The sequence below is a fragment of the Triticum dicoccoides genome, chromosome 3A (assembly GCF_002162155.2).
Source record: "Triticum dicoccoides isolate Atlit2015 ecotype Zavitan chromosome 3A, WEW_v2.0, whole genome shotgun sequence".
NCBI classification, from domain to species: Eukaryota; Viridiplantae; Streptophyta; class Magnoliopsida; order Poales; family Poaceae; genus Triticum; species Triticum dicoccoides.
Window position 1 is genome coordinate 529,109,354 of NC_041384.1, and position 11,501 is coordinate 529,120,854.

The window sequence follows — 11,501 nt, forward strand, 5'->3', positions numbered from 1 at the left end:
ATCCAGACTTTGTTCGAAGTAAGTTTTCTTTTCAACTATCTGCATATGTTGACTTACCCAGCAATGTCAAATGAATTGTGTAGTATTTAAGCAACCAATTGTTATTCCCTTTTCTTACTATATTCCTACCTAATAACTTCTAGTTACCAATAAACTTTTCTATTGCCCTATTTTAACTAAATATTCCATGTACTCCCATTTCTATCAGAAAGCGCCACTGACAAGGAGACTCCGTAGGTGGAGAATGGGGCTGCCAACAAGCGGAGGCTGGGCAAGCTGGAACCGCAAGCGACTCCAACAGGCCTAGACTTAATCAGCAGCCTCCCCGATGACATGTTGAGAGTCATCATCTCCCTCCTCCCAATCAAATATGGGGCGCGGATAACCCTCCTTTCCCAGTGATGGCGCCCCCTATGGAACTCCATCCCTCTCGACCTCATTGACACCCACGAGCTCTGCCATGGCTATCGCAAAAGCTTGGATGCGTTCTCCAAGATCCTCAGCAGTCACCTTGGCCAAACCAAAGGCCTTAGAATGGGCAAGTTCCATTCCAATGGCAAGGACCGACAAGCTTGATGACTGGTTCCGATCCCCGCCCTAGATCAGCTCGAGGAGCTCACTTTTGATGATGGACATATGCGGTCGCTGCCAATGTCCGCACTCTGCCTCGCGCCCACGCTGCGCATCACCAAGTTCAGGAACTTCCATTTCCCGCCCCTTAATAACGTGCCCGCTCTTATTCTACCACGACTGAAGCACCTCGAGCTTGTCGTTGTCTGCCTCTCAAAGGGTGACATGGAGCGCCTGCTCCGTGGATGTACTGCACTCGAGTACCTTCGTCTTCAGGCGATCAATGGGTTGAGTACCTTCCACATCACCTCCATGACTCTCCGGACTATTTATGTGTGTTGCTGGTGCGGCAGGAAGACATCACAAAAGGTGGACCATGGTATGGTCATCCAGGACACACCTGCACTTGAGAGATTACTTGTAGTTGATCAAGAAGGCCCAACAAGAATCAATGTCATTTCTGCGCCGAAATTGACAGTGGTGGGCTACTCATCTGACAAATATTCCAAACCTGTTATTGGATCCACACCCGTTCAGGTACAATAGCTGCCTTCTACCTCTCCTTCTACAAATTAACATTATTTCTAATTTTGAAGATGTTTGTTCGTCTATCATTCAGAAAATAATTTTGACAAGCTTGACCCCGAAACTGCGCATAGTGAAGGTCTTGGCACTAGAATCTATCGGGCCCGACCTGGAGCAAGTTGTCAGTTTCCTGAGATGCTTTCCGTGCCTGGAGAAGCTATATATCGAGGTGATGTTCCTTTCCCGTTAAATGTTAACCATAAGGGAGTTCAATTCGTGAGACCTTTTTCCAAGTTTACAATGACAATGTACTACGATTTCTGAAGGTTCTTTTGGAGGATTTCGGTACATACATGCCCCCCATATTGGTTGCTTGATCCATATGGTTACAATCAATAAGCATTTCTCCTTTGGATTCATCTGTACTAGTTTTCTTAGGGAACTTCTCATCCACTCCAACCTCTTGTGAAGAAGGCTACATTTTTCTAGAATGTAATCAAATGCCCATGTTAATCATGTCAGATCAAAGATGGCATGTTAGTGCATTTTCCAAATCCTGCAAACCAAATAGCTAGGCCTGTAGTAATGTTCAAAACTGCATGTAGGCACTAACACGTTTTCTTCTTTTGGAGATAAGATTAGGCCCAGTGGTGGATAATGTGATACAATATAACAATCACGTCGAATGCCTAGATCTGCATCTCTCAGAAATTACTTTGAACTCCTACCGAGGGACCTTACCGGAGATTATATTCGCGAGGTTATTTTTTCTCAGAGCAAGGGTGCTGAAGGCAATGAGGTTTGCCCTACATTTATTTCACAAAAATGAATGGTCTGTTAATCAGAGCCGGCGCCTGCGGTAGAATGGAGTAGGATCCAAAAATGCCGAATTTCATTTTGGAACTTCAGATGACAGAGTAATCGGAAGTCATCGGGTCAACCCCATACATGACTTCTCAGTGGCTGACCCCTTTGCAAAAATTGTGAGGTTTCGAAGCCAGACTTAGAAGCGGTGATATTAGTTTGAACCTCTCTGATATCCATGTTCAACGCATCAGTGCAAGCGTTTGCATTTGATGAGCTGAATTTCATTTCTAATATCAGTTTGAACCTTGTAATCTTCGAATTTGAGCCATATAACTCTGGAATTTGAACCTTGTAACATTTCGAGCTTTTGTGGTACAATCGTCGAAATGGCATCGTATGAGACTCGTATATTGCTAGCACTATTTTGACCTTAATATGCAATGGTCTTAGATTTTATTAACCATTATCGAATCAGTTTACCTTGTCAATATCATAACACACGATATGTATAGCTAACTCGACTACAATCTTTGACATTATTGCACACAGTTGGTTTCTTCCACCGTGTGCACTGTAGAGCGCAGAATTAATTATCGCACTCGAGTGTCCATCATCACCCTTCTGTGTAACTTTGACCACATCACCCAAGGGTAAACTCATGACCGGTGTCATTCCACACACTTCGTTTTTACAAAGGTTTTTGCCAATAAACACCCACGATTTGTTCCTCTTCTAGCCGACGTGTGGCCAAACTAGCCGGGCGGGAAGCTTGCGCGGTAAACAACACGGTAGCACGGGAACAGGCTCACCGACGATACATTTGGTGCCTCTTCGAGCCCACGCCCGGGGTGCGGTGTTGTCAAGCATGCACTGGATTCTGGAATCCACCGCTATGAACGTCGTGACAAGACGTGACGATTACAGGCCGGCTGGCCCCCATTTATTACAGCGGCCATTTAACCTACCCTTGTGTCTCTTCAACCTTTCGATCGTGCCCCACCATTTCAAGAAGCACACCCACCACTAGAAATTCTTAGAGGGTATCCTGTGCGGCTCCAATGGCGCTCCGGGAGGCTGCCGACGACGAGCAACAATTCACCATGCGTGCCGTGGTGGACACCCACTGAAGGTTCATGGACCTCTCGGTGGTGTACACCAACGACCCGGTCTGGGCGGAGCACTCCATCCACATCATGGAGTTGTTGCTTGCCAAGGAGAAGTACAAGGTGGTCGGATTCGACCTCGAGTACACCCACGCTCGTGCCGGGTCTTATCCCAAGGTCGTTGTCGCCCAGATGTGCATGCGTCACCATGTCCTCATCTACCACTACTGCCTGGCCACAAGGCCTTGCGAGCGTTTCGCCAGGTTTGTCAACAGCCCCCACTACATGTTCGCTACGGTGGACATCACCAACGATGTAAAGGCACTCGAGAATTCGGGCATCGCCTGCCAGAATCTTGTCTACATCCAGGGCCAATACAAGATCAGGGACAGCAAGGATCATGAGAAGGACTCACTGGTTCACCTCACTGAGGCCATCATCGACCCCTACTACAGAGACATGAAGGATTCGCGCAACAAGGACAAGATGAACCAGTGAGGGGTCGATGATGGCCAAGGAGGCGTACACGAGATATGACATGTACAGGCGGATCGTTGACATGAGGAAGTCCTTCCTTCCCCAAAACGGCCAGGGTACCAGCCGGAAGCAGAGCAATGGCAAGCGTCGTCACAATAATAAGTAGATGATTAGATCCTTGTTTCTCCTACTTTAGTATGCATGTAATTGCTTTCTTTGGTGTGTGGAAATGTTATGTGTGTAGTCACTTGTGTAATTGTATGCTTAATTTGGTTATGCAATGTTGTCCTTTTAAGTATATATGTTGATGCTCTGTAGACAGAGCGTAGATGTTGTGCGGACAAAGAAAAACATATCGCACATGGACTAAACAATGGAACCCGTTGGTGATGTTTTCAAGAATCACTCACAGTTGTATGCCAGCAATCGTGTGCTCACAACACACACGGCTTGTTATCAGTAATCGTCTGTGTTGTTATCGGTCTTCGCACACATTTCTGATTACAGACCTATTTGCCTCGTATCACACACATCTTGTTCATTTGAACCGTTTCTGTTTTCATGTCTCAATGCAAACAGTTCATACCGCATGCCATATATCGCACACACCTTTGATCTGGCTGACTGTTTCTTTTCTATTGCCTAATCACAAATAGTTCATCCGAGTGAACCGTATGCTGTACATCGCGCACACCTTCATCTGCCTGCTTGTTTCTTTTGTTCCTCATTGCAAACGGTTAATTGAGCTGAACCGTATGCCCTGCATCGCACAAGCAACTAAAATCTGAACCGTGTTTGATGCATCCTCCACCGCAAACATTCTGCACCTTTTTGATGGTTATTTTACACCACTGTTTGCGATTATGGCATCACACACAGTTTCGTCGAAGGGTCTCTGATCGTAGTGTCGCGTTAGCAGCATCCTGCAGTAGTGAGACTCCATATATCTCAACTCGGGCATTTGCTTGAAATATTAACTTCAACTCCTGGAACATCTCATATGGTCCATGACGTTCAAAACGTCTTTGAAGTCCCGATTCTAAGCCGTAGAGCATGGCACACTAAACTATAGAGTAGTCATCAGACCGCGTCTGCCAGACATTCAAAGCGTCTACATTAGCGGGAGGGGGCTTGTCACCTAGCGGTGCATCAAGGACATAATTCTTCTGTGCAACAATGAGGATAATCCTCAAGTTACGGACCCAGTCCATGTAGTTGCTACCATCATCTTTCAACTTAGCTTTCTCTTGGAACGCATTAATATTCAAGGGAATGGTAGCACGGGCCATTGATCTACAACATAGATATGCAAAAACTATCAGGAATAAGTTCATGATAAATTAAGTTCAATTAATCATATTACATAAGAACTCCCATTTAGAAAGACATCCCTCGAGTCATCTAAATGATCACGTGATCCATATCAACTAAACTATGTCCGATCATTACGTGAGATGGAGTAGTTTTCAATGGTGAACATCTCTATGTTGATCATATCTACTATATGATTCACGTTCGACCTTTCGGTCTCCAGTGTTCCGAGTCCATGTCTGTACATGCTAGGCTCGTCAGGTTTACCCGAGTATTCCGCGCATGCAAAACTATGTTACACCCGTTGTATGTGAACGTAGAGCTTATCACACCCGATCATTATGTGGTGTCTCGGCACGACGAACTATCGCAACGGTGTATACTCAGGGAGAACACTTATACCTTGAAATTTAGTGAGGGATCATCTTATAATGCTACTGCCGTACTAAGCAAAATAAGATGCATAAAAGATAAACATCACATGCAATCAAAATATGTGACATGATGGCCATCATCATCTTGTTCCTTTGATCTCCATCTCCAAAGCACCGTCATGATTTCCATTGTCACCGGCTTGACACCTTGATCTCCATCGTAGCATCGTTGTCGTCTCGCCAACTATTGCTTCTACAACTATCACTAATGCATAGTGATAAATTAAAGCAATTACACGGTGATTGCATTTCATACAATAAAGCGACAACCATAAGGCTCCTGCCAGTTGCCGATAACTTTTACAAAACATGATCATCTCATACAACAACATATACCACATCATGTATTGACCATATCACATCACAATAGGCCCTGCAAAAACAAGTTAGACGTCCTCTACTTTGTCGTTGCAAGTTTTATGTGGCTGCTATGGGCTTCTAGTAAGAACCGTTCTTACCTACGCATCAAAACCACAATGATGTTTCATCAAGTTTGTTGTTTTAACCTTCATCAAGGACCGGACATAGTCAAATTCGATTCAACTAAAGTTGGAGAAACAGACACCCGCCAGCCACCTTTATGCAAAACAAGTTGCATGTCTGTCGGTGGAACCGGTCTCATGAACGTGGTCATGTAAGGTTGGTCCAGGCCGCTTCATCCAACAATACCGCCGAATCAAAATAAGATGTTGGTGGTAAGCAGTATGACTATGATCTCCCACAACTCTTTCTGTTCTACCCGTGCATATCATCTACGCATAAGCCTGGCTCGAATGCCACCGATGGGGAACGTAGCACGCAATTTCAAAAAAATCCCTATGATCACGCAAGATCTATCTAGGAGATGCATAGAAATGAGAGGGGGAGAGTGTGTCCATGTACCCTCGTAGACCGAAAGCGGAAGCATTTACTTAACGGGTTGATGTAGTCGAACGACTTCTCGATTCAACCGATCAATTACAGAACGTACAGAACCTCTGAGTTCTGCACACGTTCAGCTCGATGACATCCCTCAAACTCTTTATAGAGCAAAGTGTTGAGGTAGAGTTTCGTCAGCATGATGGCGTGGTGACGGTGATGGTAAAGTGATCTGCGCAGGGCTTCGCCTAAGCACTACGACAATATGACCGGAGGAGCAAATAGTGGAGGGGGCTCCGCACACGGCTTGGAACAATTGATGTGTGTTAGAGGTGCCCCCTACCCCCACATAAAAAGGAGGGAGAGGGGAGGAGGCCGGCCCTAGGGCGCCCCAAGTGGGAGGAGTCCCACTTGGGATCCTAGTCCAATTTGGCCCCCTTGCTTTTATCGGAGGGGGAAAGGGGGAAGGAGAAGGAGAAGGAAAGGGGGGTGCTGCCCCCTCCCCTAGTCCAATTCGGACTCCTCCCTTGGGGGGGTAGCCACCCCTTGTGGGCTAGCCTGCCTCCCTCCTATGGCCCATATCTTCCCCCGGGGGGTTTCGGTAACCCCCCCCCCCCCATACTCCGATACGTACCCGATACATTCTGAAATAGTTCCGGTGTCCGAATACTATCGTCCAATATATCAATATTTAACTCTCGACCATTTCGAGACTCGTCATGTCCATGATCTCATTCGGGACTCCGAACAACATTCGGTCACCATATCACATAACTCATAATACCAATCGTCATCGAACGTTAAGCGTGCGGAACCTATGGGTTCGAGAACTATGTAGACATGACCGAGACACCTCTCCGGTCAATAACAAATAGCAGAACCTGGATGCTCATATTGGTTCCCACATATTCTACGAAGATCTTTATCGGTCAAACCGTAATGACAAGATACGTCATTCCCTTTGTCATCAGTATGTTACTTGCCCGAGATTCGATCGTCGGTATCTTCATACCTAGTTCAATCTCGTTACCGGCAAGTCTCTTTACTCGTTCCTTAATGCATCATCCGGCAACTAACTCATTAGTCACATTGCTTGCAAGGCTTATCGTGATGTGCATTACCGAGAGGGCCCAGAGATACCTCTCCGATACTGGGAGTGACAAATCCTAATCTCGATCTATGCCAACCCAACAGACACCTTCGGAGATACCTGTAGAGCATCTTTATATTCACCCAGTTATGTTGTGACATTTGATAGCACACAAGGTATTCCTCCGGTATGTGGGAGTTGCGTAATCTCATACTCAAAGGAATATGTATAAGTCATGAAGAAAGCAATAGCAATAAAACGTAAACGATCATTGTGCTAACCTAACGGATGGGTCTTGTCCATCACAACATTCTCCTAATGATGTGACCCCGTTCATCAAATGACAACACATGTCTATGGTTAGGAAACTTAACCATCTTTGATTAACGAACTAGTCTAGTAGAGGCATACTAGGGACACTGTGTTTTGTCTATGTATTCACACATGTATCAATTTTCCGGTTAATACAATTCTAGCATGAATAATAAACATTTATCATGATATAAAGAAATATAAATAACAACTTTATTATTGCCTCTAGGGCATATTTCCTTCAGGGGGCACGCCCTAGGGGGTGGGGGCGCCCCCACCCTTGTGGTTACCCCGCGACTCCTCTCTGGTATCTTTTCGCTCCAGTATTTTTTATATTTTCCAAAATTATTCTCCATATATTTTCAGCCCATTCCGGGAACTTTTATTTCTGCACAAAAAATGACACCACGGTAGTTCTGCTGAAAACAACGTCAGTCTGGGTTAGTTCTAATCAAATCATACCAAAACCATATAAAATTGTTATAAAATGGCATGAATACTTCAAAAATTATAGATACATCAGAGACGTATCAGGGATCAGAATTAGCATTTGATTAAAGTCATTCTGGCATAATTTTATAAGTCCTGCACACATTGCAAGCAATAGGCTTGGCACTTGGGGGCTAATGTGGGTTAATTTTCAAATTTGAAGACCCGACTCATCCTTGTCAGGTTAAGCTGGCCCTGGAGGGCTACATATGGTCATTTTCAAACTTTATGATTTAAATACACGGCTCATCCTTGTCAGGACAAGCCGGCCCTGAAGGGCTACATATGTTTGTATTCAAAGTTAACGATAAAGAAGACCCGGCTCATCCTTGTCAGGATAAACCGGCTCTGGAGGGAAACATCTGGTTTTGTTCGCAGTAAATGGCTTCAAGACCCGCCTGTAGGATAAGTCGGCCCTTGGGGGCTATTGATACGTGATAACCCACAAGTATCAGGGATCACAATAGTTTTCGAGGGTAGAGTATTCAACCCAAATTTATTGATTCGACACAAGGGGAGCCAAAGAATATTCTCAAGTATTAGTAGTTGAGTTGTCAATTCAACCACACCTGGATAACTTAATATCTTCAGCAAAGTATTTAGTAGCAAAATAATATGATAGTAGTGGTAATGGTAGCAGAAGTAGCAGTAGCAAAAGTAATATTTTTGGTGTTTTATAGTGATGATAACAATAGCAACGGAAAAGTAAATAAGCGAAGAACAATATATGGAAAGCTCGTAGGCATTGGATCGGTGATGGATAATTATGCCGGATGCGATCGATCATGTAACAGTCATAACCTAGGGTGACACAGAACTAGCTCCAGTTCATCAATGTAATGTAGGCATGTATTCCGAATATAGTCATACGTGCTTATGGAAAAGAACTTGCATGACATCTTTTGTCCTACCCTCCCGTGGCAGCGGGGTCCTATTGGAAACTAAGGGATATTAAGGCCTCCTTTTAATAGAGTACCGGACCAAAGCATTAACACATAATGAATACATGAACTCCTCAAACTATGGTCATCACCGGGAGTGGTCCCGACTATTGTCACTTCGGGGTTGCCGAATCATAACACATAGTAGGTGACTATAGACTTGCAAGATAGGATCAAGAACTCCCATATATTGATGAAAACATAATAGGTTCAGATCTGAAATCATGGCACTCGGGCCCTAGTGACAAGCATTAAGCATAGCAAAGTCATAGCAACATCAATATCAGAACATAGTGGATACTAGGGATCAAACCCTAACAAAACTAACTCGATTATATGATAAATCTCATCCAACCCATCACCGTCCAGCAAGCCTACGATGGAATTACTCACGCACGGCGGTGAGCATCATGAAATTGGTGATGGAGGAAAGTTGATGATGACGATGGCGACGGATTCCCCTCTCCGGAGCCCTGAACGGACTCCAGATCGGCCCTCCCGAGAGAGTTTAGGGATTGGCAGCGGCTCCGTATCGTAAAACATGATGAATCCTTCTCTATGATTTTTTTTCTCCCCGAAAGTGAATATATGGAGTCAAGGTTGAGGTCGGTGGAGCATCAGGGGGCCCACGAGGCACGGGGCGCGCCCCCACCCTCATGGATAGGTGGAGGCCCCCCTGACGTGGATTCTTCTTCAAGTATTTTTTTATATATTCCAAAATAATTCTCCGTTGATTTTCAGGTCATTCCGAGAACTTTTATTTCTGCACAAAAATAACACCATGGCAATTCTGCTGAAAACAACGTCAGTCCGGGTTAGTTCCATTAAATCATGCAAGTTAGAGTTCAAAACAAGGGCAAAAGTGTTTGGAAAAGTAGATACGACGGAGACGTATCAACTCCCCCAAGCTTAAAACTTTGCTTGTCCTCAAGCAATTCAGTTGATAAAATGAAAGTGATAAAGAAAAACTTTTACAAACTCTGTTTGCTCTTGTTGTTGTAAATATGTAAAGTCAGCATTCAAGTTTTCAGCAAAGATTATGAACTAACTATATTCACAATAACATTTAGGTCTCATATTTACTCATATCAATGGCATAATCAACTAGTGAGTAATAATAATAAATCTCGGATGACAACACTTTCTCAAAACAATCATGATATGATATAACAAGATGGTATCTCGCTAGCCCTTTCTGAGACCGCAAAACATAAATGCAGATCACCTTTAAAGATGAAGGACTAACTAGATATTGTAATTCATGGTAAAACAGATCCAGTCAATGTTGGGGAACGTAGCAGAAATTCAAAAAATTTCCTACGTAACACCAAGATCTATCTATGGAGAGACCAACAACGAGTAGAAAGGAGAGTGCATCTACATACCCTTGTAGATCGCTAAGCGGAAGCGTTCAAGTGAACGGGGTTGATGGAGTCGTACTCGTCGTGATTCAGATCACCGATGATCAAGTGCCGAACGGACGACACCTCCGCGTTCAACACACGTACAGCCCGGTGACGTCTCCCACGCCTTGATCCAGCAAGGAGAGAGGGAGAGGTTGAGGAAGACTCCATCCAACAGCAGCACAACGGCGTGGTGGTGGTGGAGGAGCGTGGCAATCCCGCAGGGCTTCGCCAAGCACCATGGGAGAGGAGGAGGTGTCACGGGAGGGAGGGAGGTGCCAAGGGCTCAGGTATGGATGCCCTCCCACCCCTCCACTATATATAGGGGCAAGGGAGAGGGGGGAGGCGCAGCCTTGCCCCTTACTCCAAGAAAAGGGTGCGACCAAGAGGGGGGGAGGAGTCCATCCTCCCCAAGGCACCTCGGAGGTGCCTTCCCCCTTGAGGACCTTCCCTCTAGGGTTCCCTAGGCGCATGGGACTCTTGGGGCTGGTGCCCTTGGCCCATGTAGGCCAAGGCGCACCCCCTACAGCCCATGTGGCCCCCCGGGGCAGGTGGCCCCACCCGGTGGGCCCCCGGGACCCTTCCGGTGGTCCCGGTACAATACCGATGACCCCGAAACTTGTCCCGATGGCCGAAACAGGACTTCCTATATATAAATCTTTACCTCCGGACCATTCCGGAACTCCTCGTGACGTCTGGGATCTCATCCGGGACTCTGAACAACATTCGGTAACCACATACAAGCTTCCTTTATAACCCTAGCGTCATCGAACCTTAAGTGTGTAGACCCTACGGGTTCGGGAGACATGCAGACATGACCGAGACGTTCTCCGGTCAATAACCAACAGCGGGATCTGGATACCCATGTTGGCTCCCACATGTTCCACGATGATCTCATCGGATGAACCACGATGTCAAGGACTCAATCGATCCCGTATACAATTCCCTTTGTCTAGCGGTATTTTACTTGCCCGAGATTCGATCGTCGGTATCCAATACCTTGTTCAATCTCGTTACCGGCAAGTCACTTTACTCGTTCCGTAACACATCATCCCGTGATCAACTCCTTGGTCACATTGCGCATTTGATGATGTCCTACCGAGTGGGCCCAGAGATACCTCTCCGTTTACACGGAGTGACAAATCCCAGTCTCGATCCGCATAAAACAATAGATACTTTCG